The sequence below is a fragment of the Xenopus laevis genome, chromosome 1S (assembly GCF_017654675.1).
Source record: "Xenopus laevis strain J_2021 chromosome 1S, Xenopus_laevis_v10.1, whole genome shotgun sequence".
Classification (NCBI taxonomy): Eukaryota; Metazoa; Chordata; class Amphibia; order Anura; family Pipidae; genus Xenopus; species Xenopus laevis.
In genome coordinates, this window is record NC_054372.1 from 60,367,478 (window position 1) to 60,395,284 (window position 27,807).

The window sequence follows — 27,807 nt, forward strand, 5'->3', positions numbered from 1 at the left end:
CTTGAATATATACAAATAAAAGAGATGATGTTCCTTTTTTGACATGCATCCAATACTAAGTATAACAAAGTCAGGCCCATATAGTTTGACATATTTTTTTATTTCATTGGTCCTGTTTTGTGGTAAAGAAACTAATCATAGCTGATACAACCTTCTTAAGAAAGTGGGGTAAAGTGTTGGTAAAGTCCTTAACACTCAATATATTTTTAAGAGGTAATGTCATAAAAAAGTCTAACGTTTGTGTTCATCTAGCAACCAATCATATGTGTGTTATCAAACAGCTGACCAGTAAATGCTACTTATTGACTGATTGTTATGGTTAACTAGATTAGTAGCAAACTTTAGACCTCTGTTTACATAACCCTAATAAGTGTTTTACAGTTTATTTCCATGGTGTCCAAATTCGAAAAATATCCAATCAAAAAAAAAAACAAACACTAAAAAACACTAACATGCGCTAAAGAAATAAAAATAGCTGGCACTGGTGAGGGTGTAGAATCACTCTGGGTAGAGATTTTGACTGGGCAAAAGGTAACAAAAAGAATTATCATTGGTGTATGCTATAAACCACCTCGTATAAGTGTCGAGTACCGTATATACTCGAGTATAAGCCGACCTGAGTATAAGCCGAGGTACCTAATTTTACATATGAAAACTGGGAAAATTTATTGACTCGAGTATAAGCCGAGGGGAAGAACTGGCAAAATAAGTTTAGGGAAGATCAGGTGTCTTTGGTGTTGCCCAGCATCTTCATTGACAATAATATGGTATTCCCCCAGATTCAGATTTCAGTAAAGAAATCCTCACGGCCCATTTGATCTGCCAACCCACCCACCCACCAATGAAGAAACAGTAGGCTTGTTTAAAGATCAACTTTGTAGAAGCGCAATGCTTCCTGCTTTTTCTCACTGTGTCTTCATTAGTGCGGAGTAAATGCAGTTCAATCAGCAGTCATGGCTGGCAGGGGAGTGTTTTTGTGAGACACAGTTCATAGCAATACACATAGCGAGCATACACATCTTTTCCATAACGCTAGCTCTATCTATCCCTTCCTGTCCCAGTAAGATCCTTGTTTTGAAGAGCCCGGGTGCGGACAGCTAGTGACTAGGCCCCAAAACCCCGAGGTTGAAGTTACAGCTTAGAGCAGCGCCGCCTGCTTTCCTTTGCCACATCAGACCCTGCTGATGTGGGCAGGCTTAGACGGAGACCAAGCCCGTAATAAACCTGCACGCTCAAAATGGATATGAGCATGTGAAGCTGATTTACCATGTTGGTGCTCGGCTTCCCGGTGAGTGGCGCTTTCCGCTTTCTTGGACTCTCTGCGATCTCGCTCATGCGCAATGAGGCCGCGGCCTGCGGGAGAAGGTGAGAGGGGACGCCAGGCACGGGGAGGCAGTGCGGGACGCACACACAGGCAACATTCTGTCCGCACAGCGATCTTTGAACACGCCTACTGTTTCTTCATTGGTGGGTGGGCAGGTTAGGCAGAACAGACGGGCCGTGCGGATTTCTTTACAAGAGTGCTGCGCTGAATCTGGGGGAATCCACGGACATGCAACCTAACGGATATTAAAGAAGCAAAACGGTAAAAAAAAAAAATGTTTTCCTAAAATGCTCTCTCGAGTATAAGCCGAGGTAGACTTTTTCAGCACATTTTGGATGCTGAAAAACTCGGCTTATACTCGAGTATATACGGTATGAAGCCCAGCTGCTCTTGCAGATACAAGCGGCTTCACAGCTGGGTCAAGTTGTTGCTATGGGTGACTTCAATTATCCAGACATTGACTGGGGTGATGGGGTTGCTAAGACAGAAAAAGCTAGTAGGTTTGTAAATATGCTGAATGACAACTTTTTATTCCAGCTCGTTCAAGAACCTACTAGGAATAACTAACTCTCTTTTGGACCTTGTAATAACTAACAATACTGAACTCATCTCTAACATTTGTGTGGGTGAGCATTTAGGGAATAGTGATCATAACATGGTCTCCTTTGAGATTCTGTTGCAGAAGCAATTCTATAAGGGAGTAACTAAAACACTAAATTTCAGACGTGCAAACTTTGACAGTATAAGGGCATCTCTGCAACATATTAATTGGGAAATGCTTTTCACAGGCTTAAACACAGAACAAAAATGGGAAGTCTTTAAAATGCTGCTTAATAAATATACTTGTCAGTATATTCCACTTGTAAGCAAGGAACGTCGTTGCAAAGCAAAACCTTTTTGGTTCAATAGAAGCGTTGGTGTTGAGGTGGGTAAGAAAAGACGTGCTTTTAAGGCTTTCAAGTTAGCTGGTACAGCCGAAACATTTATAAGGTACAAGGAGGCCAATAAATCATGCAAAGAAGCTATAAGGCAAGCTAAAATTGCTATAGAAAAGGATATTGCAGCAAGCAGTAAAAAAAATCCAAAATTATTTTTTAAATATGTCAATAGTAAAAAAATGAAGGAGGAAGGGGTGGGACCCTTACTATCAGAGGGGGGTCAGCTGGTTGATGAAAACAAAATAAAAGCGCAGATTCTGAACTCGTATTTTTCATCTGTCTACACAAATGAAGAACCAGTAAGTGAAGGTTTCCTTCTTAACACTCCCAATTCTAGTAATACAACTAATGATGCATGGTTCACACATGAAGAAATTCAAAAGAGACTTGAACATGTTAAGATTAACAAAGGTCCAGGGCCAGATGGTATTCATCCCAGGGTAATTAGCGAGCTTAGCTCTGTGATTGCCAAACCTCTTTACTTAATTTTTCAGGATTCATTGAGATCTGGCATAGTGCCGAGAGACTGGCGAATTGCTAAAAAGGATCCCGTTCTCAGCCTCAAAACTATAGACCAGTTAGTCTGACGTCAGTATTAGGAAAGCTTTTCGAAGGGTTAATAAAGGATAAGATACTGGACTTCATAGCAAATCATAATACTATGAGTTTGTGCCAGCATGGTTTTATGCGTAATAGATCTTGCCAGACTAACTTAATTTCTTTTTACGAGAATGTAAGTAGAGACCTCGATTCTGGGATGGCAGTGGATGTGATTTACTTAGACTTTGCTAAAGCATTTGATACAGTGCCACACAAAAGGTTACTGGTTAAATTAAGGAATGTTGGCCTGGAACATAGTATTTGTACCTGGATAGAGAACTGGCTAAAAGATAGACTACAAAGAGTGGTGGTAAATGGAACATTTTCTAATTGGACCAGTGTTGTTAGTGGAGTACCGCAGGGCTCTGTACTAGGTCCCTTGCTTTTCAACTTGTTTATTAATGACCTGGAGGTGGGCATTGAAAGTACTGTTTCTATTTTTGCAGATGATACTAAATTGTGCAGAACTATAGGTTCCATGCAGGATGCTGCCACTTTGCAAAGTGATCTGTCTAAACTGGAAAACTGGGCAGCAAACTGGAAAATGAGGTTCAACGTTGATAAATGCAAGGTTATGCACTTTGGCAAAAATAATATAAATGCAAGTTATACACTAAATGGCAATGTGTTGGGAGTTTCCTTAAATGAAAAGGATCTAGGGGTCTTTGTAGATAACACGTTGTCTAATTCTGGGCAGTGTCATTCTGTGACTACTAAAGCAAATAAAGTTCTGTCTTGCATAAAAAAGGGCATTAACTCAAGGGATGAAAACATAATTATGCCTCTTTATAGGTCCCTGGTGAGGCCTCATCTGGAGTATGCAGTTCAGTTTTGGACTCCAGTCCTTAAGAGGGATATAAATGAGCTGGAGAGAGTGCAGACGTGCAACTAAATTGGTTAGAGGGACGGAAGACTTAAATTATGAGGGTAGACTGTCAAGGTTGGGGTTGTTTTCTCTGGAAAAAAGGCGCTTGCGAGGGGACATGATTACACTTTACAAGTACATTAGAGGACATTATAGACAAATGGCAGGGGACCTTTTACCCATAAAGTGGATCACCGTACCAGAGGCCACCCCTTTAGACTAGAAGAAAAGAACTTTCATTTGAAGCAACATAGAGGGTTCTTCACAGTCAGGACAGTGAGGTTGTGGAATGCACTGCCGGGTGATGTTGTGATGGCTGATTCAGTTAATGCCTTTAAGAATGGCTTGGATGATTTTTTGGACAGACATAATATCAAAGGCTATTGTGATACTAAACTCTATAGTTAGTATAGGTATGGGTATATAGAATTTTAATTAAAAGTAGGGAGGGGTGTGTGTATGGATGCTGGGTTTTCATTTGGAGGGGTTGAACTTGATGGACTTTGTCTTTTTTTTGTTTGGGGAAAATGGGCAGGGGGCAGCTGGTGATGTTGGGGGCAGGGGTGGGTGATGTAGGATGTGGGGCTGTGATGCAAGGTGATGTCAGCGATTGGCTGATCACCATGTCATTCACTTCAATTAGTGGCGGAACTACCGGGGGAGCAGGGCGTGCTATTGGGCCAGGGACCGCACCCCCTCAGGGCCCCCCGGCAGCTTGAGCACTGCTGATTTCCGGCCGCACCGGCCGATTTCGGGTAAAAAATATCTGGTACGGAGGGGGGCCCGGCCAGGGGTGCTTCGCCAATGAGGCAAGTTGAGGCTGTCGCCTCAGGCGGCAGCACCCCACTAGGTACCAGGGGCAGCAAAAATGCTGCTCCTGGTACTTTAGGAGCGAATTTGCAGGGGAGGGGGGGCAGCAGCAACTGCTGCTGCCTCAGGCGGCGGAGGGGCCAGAATCGCCCCTGGGCCCGGCGGCACGTCCCGCACCAGGACCCACCCCACTCCAGTTACGTTACTGACTTCAATGTCCTGTCCAGATTTCCTAATTTAGAAATTCGGACATGCACTTTTCACCCGGGCAGCCCCATCTTTGTACCTTAAGTCTACTAGAAAATCATGTAAAAATTAAATAACCCAAATAGGCTGGGTTTGCTTTCAATAAGTGTTGATTATAGTTTAGTTTGGATTAAGTACTATTTAATTATAACAGAGAAAAAGGAAATCACTTTTTAATATTTGGATTATTTGAATAAAATTGAGTCTATGGGAGACAGCCTTTCCGTAATTCTGAGCTTTCTGGATAACAGGTTTCCAGATAACGGATCCCATACCTGTAATTGACATGGCATTCTCCCATCCCACCTTTGAGGATATAGGTGCTGTTTATCTGTAGTCTACGCCCAAGAATAAACCAATAATGATGTAGGAAAATCCACTGTATACTGTTTACCACAGAAAACTATACTGGGGACTTGAATATATTGGCCGTTAATGAGGTCATAGCTTGTTCGAGACTGAACAGATGCGTTTTATCTTCTTTTTGCCTGAACGGAGAGTTTTCAGCTGACCGACACACAACATTTATTATTAATAGAATAATTTCCAAAACATTTTCTAATAAAAAATACATTTAAACACAGCACATATCTTTCTCCTTCATGGTTTCCAGCTGCAGCAGCAGGATATGGGACAACGTCTGTATTCCTTGCTGTGCTACAGCATTAAACACCTGAAATAATAATGCATGAAACATGGCCCATGGCTGATTCATTAAAAATAAAAGCAATAACAACATTCTATATATTAAAAACACAGAATTATCTATTGGCATTCTTTGCTTGCAGGCACCTTCAACAGGTGCATCTGGTCATCTGCACAGGACATTTTATCAAATGGTTACGCCCCACATTCTCTCAGATATTTTCAGATATTTAACAACTGTTTCTGGAAATGGAAAGTTCAAAGTAGCATCAAACTGCAGTGGACACAGACAAATAACTGTGTCAAGTTTATACATTTAGATTTTAAAGCATTTAAAAAAATAATATGGCTAGCAGTGTTGTATTAAATACACAAGTATGGGATCCGTTATCCGGAAACCCGTTATCCAAAAAGTTCCGAATTACGGAAAGACCGTCTCACATAGACTCCATTATTATCAAATAATCCACATTTTTAAAAATGATTTCCTTTTTTCTCTGTTATAATAAAACAGTAGCTTGTACTTGATCCCAACTAAAATATAATTAATCCTAATTGGAAGCAAAATCAGCCTATTGGGTTTATTTAATGTTTACATGATTTTCTAGTAGTCTTAAGGTATGAAGATCCAAATTATGGAAAGACCCGTTATCCGGAAAGCCCCAGGTCCCGAGCATTCTAGATAATAGGTCCCATACCTGTACTGAATTTACAATACAGTACAAAAACTCTTTAGCAGATCCATAAAACTGTTCACAACAGCTCCCTGTCTCGTGATCTGCTCTGCCATACTGTGAGTGACACTCCGGGTGCTTCATTATTTGAGCATTAGCAAAAGGTGAAATGATTTTTTTTTTTAAAATATAAGCTACTGCGCTGATTATTAAAGGGGTGGTTCACCTTTAGGTTAACCTTTTACTAATTTATAGAATGTCCTTTTACCAACATCTTTGCAATTGGTCTTCATTGTTTATTTTTTAATAGTTTATAGTTTTTTTAATTCTTTTAATTAATCAGTCAAAAACGTCCCTATTCCTCCCTACTGTGTATTAAACATTGCTCTGTGAGTCCACAGTTTTATTATTATTATTATTGTTGTTGTTGTTTCTTTTATTGCTCTCTTTCTATTCAGTCACCCTTCCATTCATATTCTGGGCTCTGGCCTGGTTGCTAAGGTAAACCATACCATAGTATCCAAATAACTGTTGAAATTACAAACTTGAGAGCTGCCCAGTGTTGGACTGGGATGCCAGGGGCCCACCAGAAAAGGCTGAGGGTCCAGTTTCCAAACTATTATAGCTAGTAATGGGTGAATTTATTGGCCAGGTGCAAATTCGCGGCAAATTCACACGATTCGCCGCCAGCGAACAAATTTGCAAAACCGCCACGAAAATTCACCAGCAAAAATTCGCCGGCATCCAAAAATGGACACCAGTATCCGTTTTTTTTCGCGAGGGAATTTTCGTGGCAGTTTTGCGAATCGCGTGAATTTGCCGTGAATTAGCACCTGGCGACTAAATTCTCCCATCACTAGCTATAATAGTTTGGAAACTGGACCCTCAGCCTTAGATTTTCTGGTGGGCCGTCAAAAACAAGTCGCCGGCGACGTTTCATGAATTTTTCGCAGTTTCGCGAATTTCGCTGGAAATTTTCAAAACGGCCCAAATTTGCCCATCACTAATTATAGCTCCTTTCCTCACTAAACCTCTTTATTCTCCTAGTCTCGTTTCTCAACATACTATTCTTCCATTATTAAGCCTCTTTGTTCCCTTAAAGCAGTGATCCCCAACCAGTAGCTCGCGAGCAACATGTTGCTCTCCAACCCGTTGGATGTTGCTCTCAGTGTCCTCAAAGCAGGTGCTTATTTTTGAAATCCTGGCTTGTAGGCAAGTTTTAGTTGCATAAAAACCAGGTGTACAGCCAAACAGAGCCTCAATGTAGGTTGACAATCCACATTGGGGCTACTAAATGGCCAATCACAGCCCTTATTTAGCATCCCAGGAACATTTTTCATCCTAGTGTTGCTCCCCAACTCCTTTTACTTCTGAATGTTGCTCACGGGTTCTAAAGGTTGGGGATCCCTGCCTTAAAGAAATAGAGAATGACCATGAAATAGGCCAAGAAGCAAGAGGCCCACTGACACCTGGGCCCACTGAGAGTTTTCCTGGTATCCCGGTGAGCCAGTCCGACACTGGAGCTGCCTGCTAAAGAAAAAAATAAATGAAAGGAAAAAAACACAAAAACAATTGCAAACTTTTTTCAGAAGTTAATTTAAAAGTGAACAACCCCTTTAATCAATAACTGGTTTCTGAGCTACCACAACTACATATCTATAACCTGATCCACGACCCGCTAACAACCAAGAAACAGGAAGTGCTGTTGCTGTATACCAGAAGTGACATCATCAGAAATGGCGGGGTGGAAAAAAAGTTTTTTTTTAAAAAATGTGTAAAACCTGCTAAAGATAAAACTTGCGACCCACAAACCTGCCAACTTGTATCGATACCTTATCTGCAGGTTACCCCTTTATTGTGGGATCCCGTGAGTACCTAACCAGGCAATTTTGTGTGGCAAGTCAACCCCAAAATAAAAATTTGCCTTATAAAAGAAGTGACGTCTTCACTCACAGCGCAACACTTCGACAGGCGTAGATTCACCAGAACAACCATAATTCACTAAAATCCGAAGTTGCGTCCAAGGCGCCGAATGATGGCGAAATTGCGCTAGTGTGTGGCAAGTGAAGCGAAGTTGCACTAGCGTTGGCTAATTTGCATATGGTGGGAAGTTCAATGGACGTATATATTGTAGCAAATACATTACACTACACAAGCCTGGAAAACCTTAATAATATTAAAAAAAAGTTGTTATATTGCCCTACACATGAGCCCAGTGTATAGTTTATGTGCCATATGTTAGGAAATGTAGGGGGGAAGCCAGTTACCCAAAAAAAAATTACGCTCTTTTTCAGCCTATCACCCTGAAAAAGGAAAAGACGCCAGCGTTTTTTGGGACTTAGAAAATTACTCCTATCTACTCTATTGCACTTCGCCTGGTCTGAGGTGGCGAAGGCAAGTCTGGCGCAAGAGTTAACGTTCAGTAAAATCCTCATCTTAGTGAATTTGCATAGTTACGTCCATTCGCCAGAGTGCAAATTCGCCAGACCTTAGGGAGCGAAATGCCGCTAGAGTCTATCTCTTTCGCTAGAGAAGTTACGCCAGATACCGTTAGTAAATTGGCGAAGTACCTAAATGACGTAATGGCGAATTTTCGCCTGCTTTAGTCACTTCTTTACTAAATTTGCCCCATAGTTCCCTAGTCAAGACAGGTCTGTTAATCAGCTGCCTTGTCTTAAATTGTATCAACAATCTGAGCCTTCAGTGCAGAGAATAGAAAGGGACAGACAGACACTGCTTTCAATAGCAATACATATACAAATAACTTAAAAACCATAGACAATTGTAGACTATATATATGTTTATAGTTGCTTAGAATTATGTTTTCTTTTATAAGGCAAATGATTTTTTTTGGGTTCACATTTTTTGTGTGTCACAGTCTACTGTTGAGGTTTTAGAAGACATATTTCAATGAATATGGTGTGGGCAGAACTTTGAGAAAGAGATATAGAGAATTTTACTTACCTACTTGACGTAAATTCCTTTTCTTCTAGTCCCGACATGTCAGTACACATGGGCATTGCCCCTCCCAGACCTGGAGGTAGGACCTATAACATAGCCAATCAAAATGAATCATGACCTATAAGACCACATGACTTCCTCCTCACCACAGTTATACTTTTGCCATAGCAGTACAGTAACCAAAATAAATAATTGGGATGGGAAACCCTGTACTGACATGTCGGGACTAGAAGAAAAGGAATTTACGTCAAGTAGGTAAGTAAAATTCTCTATTTCTTCTACGTCCCTCCATGTCAGTACACATGGGATCTACCAAGCCATGCACCGAAAACAAGGGGTGGGAATAACCAACATAATGCAAAAACCAAACTGATGCTAAGGAGGCCTTGAGAAAAGGCCAGCATCACATCCATCCAACAGGGGAGCTGATAAAATGTATATCTCCTGAAAAGGGTAGATAAAAGGTACAAGAAAACATGTCCTAGGACATGGTAAACGATTAACAAGAGCTACAAAATCAACCACAAAATTACAGAGACCGGTACTTGAGGATCAAGCATTGCAGATTAAGAATAAACATATTCTGTTTAAAAAGGTTCCCTCAGTGACTAGAGGGATACCTGCAATATGGTTATCTGACAAACCCCCACCTGGGGAAGAACAAAAATCCTGCAACTGTTAAAACAAAAAAGGTGCCTTAGGACAAAACCAGAATGATGGCAATAGCCATCTCAGAACTAAAACACCCTAGAAACCACCAGGAAATCAATCAGATCAGAAACTAAACACAACTTGAATGCATTTTCACCAGTGCTGGAGAAATACACGATCCTCAGCAATAGCAAGTAGCCCTAAAAAGACTTGGCCCACATTAGCCTGGTCCTGCATCTTAATGGAAGCAGCTCAAACCAGTGCTGACCGGAGTCACCTCTACACCAGAGATCAGTCCAAGATCCACTAACTCCATGCTAATAATACCTAATGAAGACTTAACTAAATGAACACCAACTCTGGGTTATCATAAATCAGCATATCATTGTAACCATTGTAGAGCCATGCTGGTACAGCCCAGTAGCTCCACCAACCACCAAATCTAAACTGGGTATACAACAGCACAAGGATAAGCTGCTGAACCAACCAATGTGACTTAAAGCCATCTACCAGTAAGCTATGCTGTTGCCCCAGCCAACTGCTACACAAGCAAGCAATGGGACCCAAGCCAATTACAGTTCTAGAAAAACACCCACAAAAGCCGAGGCCACTACAGCTCAAGCTGCACAATGCTACAGTTTATGCAAAAACTGAACCAAACCTGTGACCATACATAGAAGCTACTGAACCAGCCAACAGCTGGGATCACAATCCAAAATCAGGCATGTCAGAAGCTTATAGCCTACAAAAACTGGTACCAACCAGCAATGATGCACAATCCACTGGCAGAGAGCCAGCCACCATACATGCAACCAGTGGTGGACCAGCCAGCTATTATGTATTCCAACATAGATGTGCAAGGCCATTGTCACACTAGCAGGCCAAGATGCCTGTCAGCTGAAGTGTATGCAAAAAACCAGAGTGGAATTCGAATACACAAGCAATAGTAAATAAGCCAACTATTGTGAATGCCACCCTTAGGGATAAGGTAACCAACTGCACTGGCACCTGACACAAAAGTCAATTTCCATACATGCAACAACGGAGCACGTCAGTTGTTGAACTTGCAACTTGGTCCACAAGCCAGCCTTATTGATAATAAGCAGTTGCATACAAGACCAAAAACAATGCATGTAAGGCAGAAGAAAAGGTTAGCTGTAAGCCAACATATGACCAACATCAGCTGCTGAATACCAATCAGCAACAAAATTAGCTATGGGCTGTGAAACTCAGAGCAAACACCAGCTGATGGTACAACCCATGCTAGATCCAACCAAATAGTCAATCATGCCTACTGCTGGTGTAACCAGAACCATACCTGCAAGGATTGCAGACAAGACAAGCAAGGATTGCAGACAAGACAAAACCAATGGCTGTTGTCCTGCCAAGGATTGCCGCAAGGCAAACAGACATGCCCACCAAGGGCCACAGCAAGAATAGTAACCATGCCGCCACAGCCTGGCTGGTGACCTATGCACCATAGGTCACAGCCAAGACTGGCAGCCACAAGCCCACAAGGACTATAATAAAAACTAGCGGCCACCTTAGCCAGGGGCCACAGAAAAGGCAAACAGCCCAAGAACCCTGGTAAAAGGCAAGCAAGCAGCTAAGTTAAGGGCCATGAAAACAGGCCCGCAGCCATAATAACCCAGGTAAAAGGACAACCAAACAAATGTGCCAAGGGTAAAAGACCACATGAGCCAAAGGCTCATGCAACAGGCCAGCAGAACAAGGGCCCTTGTAAAAGGCCAGCAAACCCAGGAGCCGAGGACCATGGTAAAAAGCCATGGACCAAAACAAGGGCTCTAACCTAAGCCAAGGGCCATAATGAAAGCCAGAGGCCACACAAACCCAGCTCCCTGGCGAGATGCCCGAGGCCACACAAAGGGCCATAGACTACAAGCTGGCTTCAAGCCTGTTAAGGTGGCAATAGACATAACAGTAAGTGCCCTTTAATCTACCAACAATTAAAGAAGGGAAACCTACAGTCACAAATGTAGGTCCCAACAAAAGCCACCAGATGGGAATAGAATATCTAAGAGAAGGCCTATCACACAAAAAGACACCATATAACTCGGAACACTGCCTGTTAAGTGTGGAAACATCATAGGAAAAAATGGGGCACAATGCTGCTACCAGGGCCGGATTTACATAGCGGACGCCCCTAGGCCCACTGCAATTTGTTGCCCCGTACCCTCCCCTTTATTTGCGCAGATTTTCATGGAGATTGTATCTCCTGTGCATCCCCAGTGTTTTTGAACCAATGTGGGTGTGGTTGGGCAGCATGCCGCCCCCCTAAAATTCTGCCACCCTAGGCCCGGGCCTAGGTGGCCTTCCCACAAATCCAGGCCTGGCTGCTACAGCAGAACAAACCCCTAGCCGGTCCTGGAAATACCAGGTGTAATAAGAGCACACGTGCCTACTGTGTGTCAAGACCGCCGGGAGCGCGAGGAGTCGCGTCCGCTCCCGGCGGCGAAGAATCCAAGATGGCGGCGCCCAGGCAATCCACGTGGGTTCCGACGACGGCGCAGTGACGCCAGCACGGCGCGCCGGTCGCAGGCGCGCTGACGCTAGCGCAAGGGCGCCAAATTCAAAGATAAAAGAACGCCTGAGGCGCCAAGATGGCGCCCGAAAATAGGATCCTGTTCCCTTAGAGATTCCTGGGTTCCCTTGCTGTTTCCCCTGCTTATAATCTGCCTGATTCCTTGGTGTGACCCCTTGCCTGGACCTGGACTTCGCTGATACTCTGCCTGCCATAGACCCCCTGCCTGGCCCTGGACTTTGTTTGTATTCCGCCTGCCTTTTGACCTATGCTTGGATTTTGATTATTCTCTTGCCTTACCCCTGGATACCACGACCCTGATCCCTCCTGAGGGGCTTCCTCCTAGATCCGGACTACTCCCCAGAGGGGGCTCCCGGCTCCCTGACATTATTTTCGGGCCATGGATCCTTCTGAGGAAGCCACACCTGATGTCGGACGAGCGCTCCGCGGACTGGCATCCCGCATGGAGGACTACGAAAACCAGCAGGTTCGCATTGGGCAAGCACTCGATGTCCTGCTTGCTCGAGTGCCTTCTGCGCCCTCCGCTGCTCCACCTACTGGAAATCCCCCCATGGCGGCAGCCTCTACGAACGCAAGCTACCCGACAGGTGAGCCTCGCATTCCACCTCCCCTTCGCTTCAGTGGGGACCCACAAGCTTGCAGGGGATTTGCCACACAGTGCCAAATTCAATTTGAGTTCCAACCCACACAGTTTCCAAGTGAGCATTCCAAGGTGGGGTATGTGATGTCTCGATTGGAAGGCAAGCCACTGGAGTGGGCAACGTCTCTTTGGGAGAAGAATTCCCCGGTGACTTATGCTGTTAAAGACTTTCTCCAAGCTTTTCGCATTGTCTTTGATGCTCCAGGTCGGGTCACGAATGCCCCTGCCCGTCTCTTGCAGCTCCGGCAGGGAAGCCGCAGTGTCAATGAGTACGCTATAGACTTCCGAACACTGATGGCGGAGACTTCCTGGTGTGATGACGCTTACAAGGCCGTATACTACCAAGGCCTATCCATCCGCATCAAAGATGATCTCGTCTCCAGAGAGACTCCTGACACCCTGGAAGAATTGATCGCTCTATCTATTAAGGTGGACACCCGCCTCAGAGAACACCAGGTGGAGAGAGAGCGCAGCAGACGATTTTCTCCCATGTTGGCCCCTCGCTTTCAAAGGCCGATTCTGCAAGCACCCGCTGTCCCTGTGACTCATGTGTCCACGTCTCCCCTGGAGGAACCTATGCAAGTAGGAAAAGCTCGCCTCTCCGAGCAGGAAAGACTCTGAAGACGAATGGCAGGTCTCTGTTTGTACTGTGGTGGGCATTCCCATTTTGCCAACGCCTGTCCTGCCAAAGCCAAGAGTTTTGTACCCCGAGGTATGTCTCAGGTTTCTCATGTAGGGGGCATCACTCGAGGGCCTCAGGAGAAGTATCAAGAAAATTCACGCAGACTTCTCCTTCCTTTGCAGATTCACCTGGCAAGTAAGTCTATCTTCGAAAGGGCCTTCCTCGACTCCGGAGCGGATGGCAATTTCATGGACGCCTTCTTTGCCGAAAGCATGAAGATTCCCCTGCTCCCATTGTCTTCACCCCTGCGAATTACCGCCATAGATGACAAACCCCCTGGAGTTTGAATTCGTCACAATGTTCACGGCGGAACTATCTGTACAAGTTGGGGCGCTGCATCAAGAAAAACTTTCATTCTTCATCATCCCCTGTCCTTCTACTCCAGTAATATTGGGTCTTCCGTGGTTACGTCTGCATAACCCCACCATAGACTGGTCCACTGGGCAGATCTCTCGTTGGAGTTTATTTTGCCTGCAACATTGCCTTCCGCCAAAACCCCTCGAGAAGGTGAATGTCTCCACTGCGGAACTAAAGACTTTGCCCTCCACTTACAAGGGGTTTTCCGATGTGTTTTGTAAAAAGTCTGCAGAGTTCCTTCCCCCACATCGCTCCTACGACTGTCCGGTTGAACTCCTGCCAGGAGCCATGCCCCCCAGAGGGCGCACTTACCCTCTCTCTCCTGCAGAGACTACCGCTATGAAGGAGTACATCCAAGAAAATCTCCAGCGGGGGTTTATCCGCCCTTCTACCTCTCCTGCAGGGGCTGGGTTCTTCTTCGTGGAGAAGAAGGACGGAGGCCTTCGGCCTTGTATAGACTATCGGGGCCTGAATAAGATCACCGTGAAAAACAGGTACCCCCTGCCCCTGATTGCCGAGCTCTTTGACCAGCTGAAAGGGGCAAAGATTTTCTCCAAGTTGGATCTCCGGGGGGCCTACAACCTCATTCGCATCCGGGAGGGTGACGAATGGAAGACGGCATTCAACACTCGGGATGGGCACTATGAATATCTTGTTATGCCCTTCGGCCTATGCAATGCCCCTGCCGTCTTCCAGGAGTTTGTTAATGATGTGTTCCGAGATCTCCTAGGAAGGTTCGTAGTCGTATACTTGGACGACATCCTGATCTTTTCTAAGGACCTTGAAAGTCATCGCTCCCAGGTGAAGGAGGTACTCTCTCGTCTGAGGAAGAACTCTCTCTTCGCCAAGTTGGAGAAATGTGTCTTCGAGGTATCCAAGATCCCCTTCCTAGGGTACATTATCTCTCCAGAGGGATTTGAGATGGACCCCGTGAAAGTGTCGGCCATCCAGGAGTGGCCTCTCCCACTGAGTACCAAGGCAATCCAGAGATTCATCGGATTTGCTAATTATTATCGACAGTTCATCCGGGGGTTCTCTTCCCGTATTGCACCTATCCTGGTCCTCATCCGGAAAGGGGGTAAACCCAGCCTGTGGCCTCCATCTGCCATAGAAGCCTTTCAGTCCTTGAAAGAGGCCTTCACGTCCGCTCCTGTTCTCCGACATCCCAATCCTGCACTACCCTTCTGCATCGAGGTTGATGCTTCTGAAGTCGGAGCCGGAGCTATCCTGTCTCAGAGACACTCCACTGATGGAAAATTGCACCCCTGTGCGTATTTCTCCAAGAAGTTCTCATCCGCAGAGCAGAACTATGATGTCGGAAATCGAGAACTCTTGGCAGTCAAGCTTGCCCTTGAAGAATGGCGTCACCTCCTGGAGGGCTCTGAAATTCCTGTCCAGATTTACACAGATCACAAGAATCTGGAGTTTATACAGTCCCTCAAGAGGCTAAATCCCAGACAAGCCAGGTGGGCCCTTTTCTTTTCCCGATTTAACTTTGTTTTGACTTATCGCCCAGGTTCCAAGAATCTGAAGGCCGACGCCTGGTCTCGTAGCTTCACTCCAGTGGACCGTGACCCTGAGAGGCAGGAACCAATCATTCCACCAGTTAAGATCATTGCCTCTCTGTATCCCCAATTTGCCGACCAGATCCTGGCTGGGCAGTCCTCGGCTCCTCAAGATACTCCGATTGGCATGGCCTTCGTCCCTCCAGAACTTCGCCTGGCCATCCTGCAACAAACCCACTGCTCCAGGCAAGCTGGACATCCTGGTCCGGCCAAGACCCTTGAACTCTTGAGGCGCCTAGTCTGGTGGCCTGATATCTGCAAGGATGTAAAGGACTTTGTGGCTGCTTGTAATGTTTGTGCCACTTCTAAGCCTAGCCATTCCCGCCCCAGCGGGTTGTTACAGCCTTTGCCGGTTCCCTCTCGTCCGTGGACGCACCTCTCTATGGACTTTATTGTCGAACTTCCTCCCTCCGGTGGGAATACTGTGATCTGGGTTGTCATAGACCGCTTCAGCAAAATGGCCCATTTCATCCCTTTGAAGAAGTTACCCTCTGCGGTGGAATTATCCCAACTCTTTATTAAGTACATCTTCCGCCTGCATGGTTTCCCGGTGGAGATCGTCTCCGACAGAGGCACCCAGTTCACCGCCAAGTTCTGGCGTTCCCTATGTAAAGACTTGGGAATAACACTTCAATTTTCGTCCACCTACCACCCGCAGACGAATGGGGCAGCTGAACGTGTGAACCAAGCCTTAGAACAGTTCCTGAGGAACCACGTGTCTCTTTGCCAGGACGATTGGTCTGACCTCCTCCCGTGGGCGGAGTTTGCTCATAATAATGCATGTCATTCCTCCACAGGAAGGTCTCCATTTATGGCGGTGTATGGACAGCACCCTCAAGCCTTTCCTCAGGACTTCGTGTTGTCGGACGTCCCGGCTGCAGATGATCTGGCAGCCCATATGTTTGCTATTTGGGCTGCAACCAAGTCTAACCTGGAGAAGAGTGCTCTAGTCCACAAGACTTTCGCGGATCGCCGTAGAAGGCCCTCTCCTCCCTACAAGGTGGGTGATAGTGTCTGGCTCTCTTCCAGGAATATTCGCTTGAAGGTGCCATCTCCCAAGTTGGGTCCGAAGTTCCTGGGTCCGTTCCCCATCTTGGAGATAATTAACCCTGTAGCCATCAGACTTCAACTCCCACCAGAGATGAGAATCCCCAACGTGTTCCACGTCTCCCTGGTGAAGCCCACCGTCTCCAACCGTTTCTCTGGTGTCCAATCTCCTCCTCCTGCTGTCTCTGTGGAAGGTCAACAAGAATTCGAGGTGGAGAGAATCCTTGATTCCAGAATCTCCAGAGGGTCCCTTCAATACCTCATCCATTGGAAGGGCTTTGGCCCCGAAGAATGCTCTTGGGAGGGACACCGTGATGTGCATGCTCCTCGTTTGGTAAGAGACTTCCACTCCAAGTTTCCCCAGAAACCAAGTCCCGGTGGTCCTGAGGCCCCCCGTGAGTCGCGTCCGCTCCCGGCGGCGAAGAATCCAAGATGGCGGCGCCCAGGCAATCCACGTGGGTTCCGACGACGGCGCAGTGACGCCAGCACGGTGCGCCGGTCGCAGGCGCGCTGACGCTAGCGCAAGGGCGCCAAATTCAAAGATAAAAGAACGCCTGAGGTGCCAAGATGGCGCCCGAAAATAGGATCCTGTTCCCTTAGAGATTCCTGGGTTCCCTTGCTGTTTCCCCTGCTTATAATCTGCCTGATTCCTTGGTGTGACCCCTTGCCTGGACCTGGACTTCGCTGATACTCTGCCTGCCATAGACCCCCTGCCTGGCCCTGGACTTTGTTTGTATTCCGCCTGCCTTTTGACCTATGCTTGGATTTTGATTATTCTCTTGCCTTACCCCTGGATACCACGACCCTGATCCCTCCTGAGGGGCTTCCTCCTAGATCCGGACTACTCCCCAGAGGGGGCTCCCGGCTCCCTGACACTGTGTCTGCGCAGAGAACTCGGGCTCACAAACCTAAGACCTCAGATGACAACTATACAAGAAGTCAGAGGAATACAGGCACCTAACCAGATAATATGCGCTAGACAGTAGGAATAATCCAGACAGATCCTTGGTGGCAGACTGCTTCTAAGGAGCAGATTCAGGGGCGTAACTAAAGAGGAAGCAGACCCTGCGGCTGCAGGTGGGCCCAAAAGGTATAGGGACCCATGAGGCCCAAATAAAGAGCAATTTCAATACGTATTGGTAAAAAAGCACAACCTCTGGATATGTTAGGGGCCCTAAAATGAATTTGCTGTGGGGCCCAATGACATCAGGTTACAGCACTGAGCAGACTCAATGTAAGGAAGGAAGGGGCTACCATACTGCTTCAGCAGCGCAAGCCTCCAGCCAACCCTGCAAGCACCCAGTGTAATAAAAGGCAAATATAACCTCTGTGTCTGCACAGAGGACAATAGAAACAACAGTAGCAAACTGAGGAGTATCTGCACATTACCTGATAACAATGAAAAGTCCGCAGGTTGCAAACTTCAGCTAGAACTAGGATAGGTTTCAGCGGAGGGACATAATTAGCTTATTAACATGCAGACTTAGTACCTTGTGTAACTGCATTTTGCACAGAGGACTCCAGCTCACAACATACGACTTCATATAATATAAGAAGGAACACAGGCAGCTTACCAGATAGCTCAGACTTGTCAGCAGGAATATCCAGTCCAGTGGAACACTGCTTGTTAAGAGCAGACTCATAAGAAAGGAAGGAGGAGCCATACTGCTTGAGCACATGAGCCAATATAACCACTGTGTCAGCCAAGAGGATGCAGGTTCACCCATACAAAACTTAAAATATTAAACAGCAATAGCATAGGGGCCAAAGGAACACCTGCACCTTACCAGATAGTGACTAGTTAGCTTGATGGAAACTCCAGCCAAAACCCTGATAGCTTTCAGCTGAGGGACATATTAAGCATATTAACATGCAGACTTCCCAGTGAAATTAATGTTTCAAATACACAATGGATACTGAGAAATCAAAATCTCTGGATTCAGGTACCACACTGCTTAGGCAGAGGGATTCACCAGCCAGTACTTAAAGTGTAGCAAGAGCCAATACTGTATTTTGCACAGAGGACGCCCGCTCACAACATAAGACTTCAGATAATACAAGAAGTCAGGGGGAACACAGGCACCTTACCAGATAGCTCAGGCTTGTCAGCAGGAATATCCAGGTGGAACACTGCTTGTTAAGAGCAGACTCATAAGAAGGAAGGAGGTGCCATATTGCTTGATCAGTGCAACCTCTAGCCCTTCCTGGAGGTGCCTTAGTAACATGAGCCAATATAATTCTGTGTCTGCACAGAGGATGCAGGTTCACTCATACAAGGCTTAAAATATTAAACAGCAATAGCAACAGGGCTGAAGGCACACCTGCACCTTATCAGAGTGGCTAATTAGCTGGATGGAAACTCCAGCCAAAGCCCCAATAGCTCTCAGCTGAGGGACATAATTAGCTAATTAGCATGCAGACTTCCCAGTGCACTACACACAGTAGATAATGAAGAATCATACTCACCAGCTTCAGGCAGCTATAACTAGCCCATATGCATACCCACGGCCCTTTTGCAGAAGTTCTGTAGAGTTCTGTAAAGTCTCACATAACTCAAAAGAAAAGGGGAGTCCAAAAAGCTCACAGGTAACAATGTGGGAAGCCCACACCTGTGTCTGTTCCCAAAAAAGCACTAGATTGAATCTTGTGCCTCGCTGGGCATATAGCAGGGGGGCTGTTTTAGCACAGGGCTAGGACCATGGGTATGCCCACACCTGCACTTCTTCCCAATAAGCGATAATTTACAGATTATGCATTTTGAGGCATCAGGTAAATTCTTCTCCATTACCTGGGAATCATCCCTCTGTGTCCACACAGAGGTAAAAAATAAGCATAAATAAATAAATAAAGAAATAAAAATACAGAAGAAAAAACAAAAGGCTCACAGGTAATAATGTGGGAAGCCCACAACTGTGTCTCTTCCCAAAAAGCACTAGATTGAATCTTGTGCCTCGCTGGGCATATAGCAGGGGGGCTATTTTAGGACCATGGATATGCCCACACCTGCATTTCTTCCCAATAAGCGATAATTTACAGATTATGCGTCTTGAGGCATCAGGTAAAATCTTCTCCATTACCTGGGAATCATCCCTCTGTGTCTACACAGAGGTAAAAAATAAATAAATAAACAAAAAGAAAATACAAAAGAAAAACAAAAAACAAAAACTGTGTTTGATTTCTCTCAAAATAATAAAAAAATAAAAAGTGAGGAGGGAGATCCTACCTCCCTGTCCAGTAGGACAAAAAATAACTGTGGTGAGGAGGAAGTCATGTGGTCTTATAGGTCATGATTCATTTTGATTGGCTATGTTATAGGTCCTACCTCCAGGTCTGGGAGGGGCAATGCCCATGTGTACTGACATGGAGGGACGTAGAAGAAAAAGGTATTTGTTTAGCAAATGACACAAACATATTATTTTATAAAAAAAAAGAAACGATTTGCATACAATTAAAGGACATCCAGAATGTTTCGTTGTTACAAAAGCTAACCAATAAGCATCACGATACAGTGTAAAATCAACCTATACATCAATAAAGGACATAGCCTAAGATTTATTGCCCTCCATAATGTTTGGGACAAAGACACATTTTCTTTGATTTACCCCTCTGCTCCTCAGTATAAAATTTCAAATCAAATAATTTTAAGTTATTTGCATACATTTCAGTACATCTGTATACCAGGAAAGATATATAAATTTGTTTTATGATATGTTGACATAGAAGAAGAATGGCAATTGTCAGTGATAATGCTGTTATACATATCTGACTTAAATAACTTTAATTGCACTGTTTTTGAATTGTTTTGATGCTACACATGAACTTGCATGCTTTTTCTTCTATAGCATATACAATATACAACTATTGCAGGTAAAACTGCATCTGAATAGCATACATACAATAGATAACAGCTGGATTTAAAGGAGAAGGAAAGCTACCAAGGCAGTTTAATGCCAATAGATTAGCCACAACAGTGCAAACTAGAACTCCATTTTTATTCTTTAGAATGTTTTTCCATACCTGAGTAAACAGCTCTCCGTTTGCTTAGGATAGCAGCTGCCATATTGGTGTGACATTGCTTCCTGTCTGAGTCTCTACCTGCTCACTCATAGCTCTGAGCTCAGATTACAGCAGGGAGGGGAGGCGGGAGAGGGAGAGGAGCAAACTGAGCATGCTCAAGCCCAAGCCTTGGAGATTTAAGCTGAAAAACGGGAAGTCTGATACAGAAGCCCATGTGTACAAAAAAAAGGAAAGAAATGTGATGTTTCTTTAAACTGGGGATTTAAAGCAGCATTACTTTTAATTCTGTATTCATATAGACCTTTCTGATAAAGCTTACTTAATTTTAACCTTTCCTTTTCCCTTAATGTTAGCAGAACTGTCCCTGCTTTACCCGTAAATACCTGTGAGGAAATGAGAAGGCCAAACTGAGAGAAAAAGCAGATATGGTTGAATGACAAGGGTGGCTAGTGATGGTAAATTGGTGAAAATAAGGACAGAGAGCTGCACTGGTGTTGATAAGTGTTTTGTACTGGCGCTATTCTTTCAGTATACCAGTGACCAGATTTAACATTCCAGGTTAAAGCGAGATGGAATTAAAAAAAGGCAAATCAATCAAGGGATGGTTCACCATTATATTAACTTTTAGTATGTTATAGAATGGCTAATTCTAAGCAACTTTTCAATTAGCTTTCATTTTTCTGGTTTTTATCGTTTTATTAATTATTTGTCTTCTTCTTCTGATTCATTCCATCTTTTCAAAAGGGGGTCACTGACCCCATCTAAAAACAAATGTTCTGTAAGGCTACAAATGTATTTTTATTTCTACTTTGTATTACTCATCATTTTATTTAGGCCCTCTCCTATTCATATTGCAGTCTCTCATTCAAATCAATGAATCCAGAATCCACAAATAATAAATAGTGAGAACCAATTGCAAATTATATCACTCTATATCATACTCAAAGTTAATTTAAAGGTGAACAACAGCTTTAAATGCACCAAACATAAACATAGTAGTTAGTTGTTCAGTTTACTTCTATCTTAGGTACTCACAGTTAATTGAGAAAAGAAGGATTATTCTTTAATAAATAAGCTTTCATGCTCATTCCATTCTGTGTAGCTTGTACATAAAGGCAATTTTGTACTGACACACAAGAGTACTAAATCCCATCATATGAGAAGGAGCTAAAAGCATATTACTCATAGGCAAAATAGGAATATGAACATAATTGTTAAAAAAAAGAAAAACCATTATAAGCCTTTAATAGATTTATCTTATGGCTCCAGTGTTCTGCACCGTTGTATCTTTGTAGTCTGTCTAGCGGGTTTTATGAGGATGCCAATTCCCACAGAATCTACTTTATGAATTAAATTCTAATGTTTTAAAATGATTTCCATTTTCTATACAATAAAAGCACAGTTCCATGTTCTAGATTTTTACTGAGATAGTATTAAGTATGTTAGCATGCTTGATGGCCAATTCTACGTAATTGGTCCTGACTTTTTCTTTTTTTATAGTTTTTGAAATATTTGCCTTCTTCTTCTGGCTTTTTCCAGCTTTCAAATGGAGGTCACTGACCCCATCTAAAAACAAATGCTCTGTAAGTCTTAAAAATGTATTGCTACTTTGTATTACTCATCTTTCTATTCAGGCCCTTCCCTATTTACATTCCAGTCTCTTATTCAAATCAATGTATGGTTGCGAGGGTAATTTGGACCCTAGCAAACAGATGGCTGAAATTGCAAACTGGAGAGCTACTAAATAAAAAGCCAGACAACTCAACAATCACAAATAATAAAAATGAGAACCAAGCGCACATTTTCTCAGAATGTCACTCTTTACATCATACTAATAGTTAATTTAAAGGTGGACAACCCATTTAATCCATACTGGTGCAAGATAATGTTGGGTTTATTTAACATATAAATGGGCAAAGTAGGGGCCCCCTGCCCCTCGCCCCCTCCCCTTGCGCGTGCTAGTGTGCATACTGGGTCTTTTTGCCACCGGAAGGTCATTTCTGCACCTGAACCTTGGATGTCCCTGCGGATTGTATTTCTTGCAAATTCTCGCTAGCGACGGGCATATATAGAGTGATATTCTGAGACAACTTGCAATTGGTTTCATTTTTTATTATTTGTGATTGTTTAGTTGTTTAGCTTTTTATTCAGCAGCTCTCCAGATTGCATACATTGCATGCATTAATTTGAATAAAAGACTGGAATATGAATAGGAGAGGCCTAAATAGAAAGATGAGTAATAAAAAGTAGCAAAAACAATAAATGTGTAGCCTTACAGAGCATTTGTTTTTTAAATGGGGTCAGTAACCCCCATTTGAAAGCTGGAAAGAGTCACAAGTAGAAGTCAAATAATTTAAAAAAATACTGCCAACCAATTGAAAAGTTGCTTAGAATTGGCCACTCTATAACATGCTAAAAGTTTACTGGAAGGCAAACTACCGCATTAAGTGATCTATGACAAATGCCTTTTCTGCCCTTAAGCTATCTCACGGGGTGCAAGCAAGCAAATGGCAACCGGGAAACAAATTCATTCAAGGTGGAACCCAAAGTAGGTTAAAACTTCGTCTTTATTAATCCAAATAAAACAATTTGTACACGAGGGCAGGGAGAGTAGCTTGACGCGTTTCGTGACCAATACGTCACTTCATCTGCCCTTAAGCTAGTTAACCAGGAATCTCTAAGCAGTGTGTACAATTCATTCTACTGTAATCTTACACAGGAAACTTATGATGCAGCAATGTAAAAAAGATGACGTTTTGAGTCTAAGTTCAGCTCTTACTCTACTGAGCATGTACCTGCCTGGACCAGAACAAGAAGATGTCGACCAAGGACTTCTACAGAAATACACTGGACTGGTGCAGTTTTTAGCGAACTGGAGCACAGCCTAGGGGTAACAGGTGAGAAATTATAGTCACTGTAGCGTGTGTAACCTCCAGTGATTATGTCTTTTTTTTCTCCTTGAAATCCTCTTGTAGCACAATTTTAATCACATGTTGGCTTCTAGGCGCAGGTGAGGAAGTTGAAAGCCAAGCAATATTTGGCTAAAGCTCACTGCTATGAAATTCACATTTAATCATACTAAAGCTCCTCTGCAAGGTTTACTCTTAATAATATGTTGGGTATGATGGGAGTTGTACTGAAGCAACATTTGGGTAATGTTAATGGCTATGAAACTTTTAGGGGGTTATTTAAAAGTCTGAAAGCCAAAAACTCAAAAAAATCGAGTCCAAATCGATCCAAATCTTTAGATTTATTATACCGTGAGGATGAAAAAAGTCCAAAAAAAGAAAATCCGGCATCTCAGACCTGCTGAGGTTGTATATAAGTCAATGGGAGAGGTCACTATCCTATTTTGAGAAAATTGAGTAATTCTGGAAAAAACTCAGAAAAAAACTTTTTTTCGGGTTTGTCCCTGATCCGATTAAATCGTTTTGTTTTTTTACAATAAATAAGCTCCAATCCTAGTTTGGTTGGACTTTTTTAATTTAATTCAGATTTTGATAAATGAGGCCCTTAATGTTCATAACATTGATGTTTATTTGGCAAAGCTATATTCCAATTAACATAAAAAAGCAGGGGTGTGAAGATCTGTATCTGACTAAAAGGCAGTAGCGATCCTAGAGGAGGGCGGGCCCTGGTGCGTGACGCGCAGCTGGGCCCCGCCCCCTCCGTACGGCCGCATTTGGCCGCATTTTCAGCGGCGAACGGACTGCCGGGGGGCCCTGAGGGGGTGCGGGCCCTGGCCCACTCGCACGCTGCTAAAAGGGCTATATCTATGGAAGATTCCAATAGATGTATTAGTGGGCCAAAACAGCGAAACTTCTTTAACATATTAACATATGTTATCCGCTCCAGCAGAATAATAACTAATTCAATGCACTGAGTCATAAAGGTGGCAAAACCTTTTCAACCCGCTGCAAGCAAGCATGATAAATAACCTTGGAAATACTCAGCCAAAATATGACACAATTGGAAGTGCGTGTTTTTGCTGATTTGCAGAGTTTAATAAATGGGCCCTACGGAATGCTGCTGGGTGAAAGGGGATGACCTGTATTTTATAAAGAACTGATGTTGATACATTAAGTATAACAGCTGTATAATGAAAAGAGCCATCTCCTTGAGAGACGTGGAAAACGAAGAATCTGTTCGTGAAGGGCTCTCCTAGGCGAACGCATTCTGTAAGTTGAGAATAGAAAGCATGCTATTACCATACTTCAAACCTAGAAAACACTTAAAGGAAATCGACAAATGGTTTTATGAAACCTGAGTGTCTTCATGGATAATTTAAAATGTCCCATTTATCATAAATCACCATGGAGCGAATACTTTTATTTACCATATGGCGAGAGTCATTAAAAAAAAGAGAGGGAGACCTGTTTCCAAATGCATCTGACTTCAAGTTTCTTTATTCGCCTTTTGCTCTGATGCCTTTTGTTTCTAATTATATTTCTGTTTTTACATTACAACGTGAAGATGGTCCTGCCTGGAATTTCATTTGCAGTTTGTGCTTCTCCTATGTTTATAGTCTGTGCAAAAAAATGAAACAGTCTGTATGCTGGTGAAACCACAAAAATGAGAAATGACGTCCCAGATTCCAGCTCTACAAGCCTGCTCTTTCAGTTCCATGCAGCAGTAAAATAACCCACACCAACCAATCAGCAGTCTATAACCCACATGAAAATCTGAGTAAAATGGGTCTTTTCAGACATTGTTCAGGACAGTGTACTTTGATTAAAAAGTTTATTGGACAGGGGAAAACATATAAACTGCAGAAAATGATAGGCTGCTCAGCTAAAAGGATATCAAAGGATATCAAATGCTTTAAAATGTCAACCAAAAAAACATGGAAGAAAACAGAAAACGACCATTCGAATTGATAGAAGAATAGGAATAGCAAAAATGGAAAAGAATCAGCCAATGATCAGCTCCAGGAAGATAAAAGAAGGTCTAAAGTTACCTGTGACCAATGTTACTATTAGAAGACACCTATGTGAAGCCAAGCTGTTGGGAAGAAGCCCCTGCAAAGCCCCATTGTTGAAAAAAAGTCATGCTGAAGAGCTTACAATTTACCAAAGAACACATTGACTGGCCTAAAGAGAAATGGTCAGAAAAGAAATTACCCTAGCACACCCTGGCCTTCCTAATCAGGCGTTTGGCAACCTCAAGATCCACATGAAAAGCATGAAAACACTGGCACAGCATGGGTTGCTTCTAGCAGGGAAACCCCTTGCTACATTGGTGCAACATTGCGTGGACTGATGAAAGCAAGATTGTCCTTTTTGGGTCAAGAGGCCGCAGAGAGTTTGTCAGATGAACCCAACCACTGAATTCAAGCCACAGTACAATGTGAAGACAGTGAAGCATGGTGACACAAGCATCATAATATGAGGATGTTTTTCATACCATGGAGTTGGGCCTATTTATCACATACCAGGGATGGTTTCAATACAGGAAAATACATGAAGAGGTCATGTTGACTTATGCCGAAAACAAAATGCCCTTGAAATGGGTGTTTCAACAAGATCATGACCCCAAACACACCAGTAAACAAGCAACATCTTGGTTCCAGACCAACAAGATTGACGTTATGGAGTACATCTGTTATTCAGTTGAAAAGTACAAACTCTTACAAGAAAAAACTGTCCCAAGAGGGACTGAAATGTCAGATTCACAGCAATGTGGTGTCAGCTAAAACTTTCAGAAATGTAATAATTTAAAGGAAAACTATACCCCCTGTACAAAGTAGGTCTGTATAAAAATATATTGCATAAAACAGCTCATGTGTAAAACCCTGATTCATGTAAATAAACCATTTTTATAATAATATACTTTTTTTAGTAGTTTGTTCCATTGGGTAATCATAAATAGAAAATTGCCATTTTAAAAAATAAGGGCTGCCCCTGGGATCCTGTGATTCACGGTGCACACAAACACGCCAAACAAACCATACATGTTAGGTCACATGAGCCAACAGACAAAGTTCTGTCTTTTGCTTCCACACTTCCTCCTGTTACATTTAGAGTTGCAGTATTTCTGGTCAGGTGATCTCTGATGCAGCACAGAGACCATCACGAAATGGTGGTTCAAGGAAAGAGATGTAAAAGGGCAATATTTACTTAAATATATATACCCGTTTGGTAAGATTCTTTAATATGCCGATTAATTTGATATAAAATATTTGTTGCTTAAGTATTCATTTTGGGGGTATAGTTTTGATATCCTTCCATTAATCCAGTGAAAAACAATAGGGGCCATTTATCAACACTGGACAGTATAGGAGACAGTAACCGTAAGCAACCAATCAGTGCTTGACTTTTTTTCAGCCAGCTGCAAATAGAACAATAAATGCCACCATTTGACTGGTTGCCATGTGTTAGTGCTAATGGGCAAATTTGCCCAGTATTGATAAAGGACCCCCACTGTTTTTGCAAGGCCCACTGTTTTTGGTTCAGCCTTAATAACATTAGGATTTGTCACCTGTTGATAAATGCTGAGCTCAATAATATCTCTGACACTATGGGCTTTCACTTAACAACCACAGGCTCCTCTAAGCAAGTGAGTGAAGATCTGAAATGAAGCTAACTGATGCTAATCAAGCAGAAGAAATCTTTAAAGGAGAAGGAAAGGCTAAAATTAAGTAAGATTTATCAGAAAGGTCTATATAAATACACCAGTAAACCTTCAGTAGTGCTGCTCTGAGTCCTCTGTCAAAAGAAACACAGCATTTCTTTCCTATTATTGTGTACACATGGGCTTCTGTATCAGCTAGGGCTTGAGCATGCTCAGTTTGCTCCTCTCCCCCTCCCTCCTCCCCTACCTGCTGTAATCTGAGCCCAGAGCTACAGTATAACTGAGCAGGGAAACTTAGGCAGGATGTAATGTCACACCAAGTGAATATGGCAGCTGCTATCCTAAACAAGAGAGAGCTTTTTACTCAGGTATGGTAAAGCATTCTACAGAATAAATACAGTGTTATAGCTTGCGCTATTGTGGCTAATCTATTGACAATAAACTGCTTTGGTACCTTTCCTTCTCCTTTAAGATCTTGCATTTACAAACTCTGCCATTTACAAACTATGCCAAAGCAAGAGGGGGGGGGGGACGTTGACGGAATAGTGACTTAAGACCTGGCCATACACCTGAAGGATCTTGACCACCTATGTAAATGATCCCTATTATGTTCCTAAATGTAAAAAGCAGAGGATATTGTAATTTAAGACAA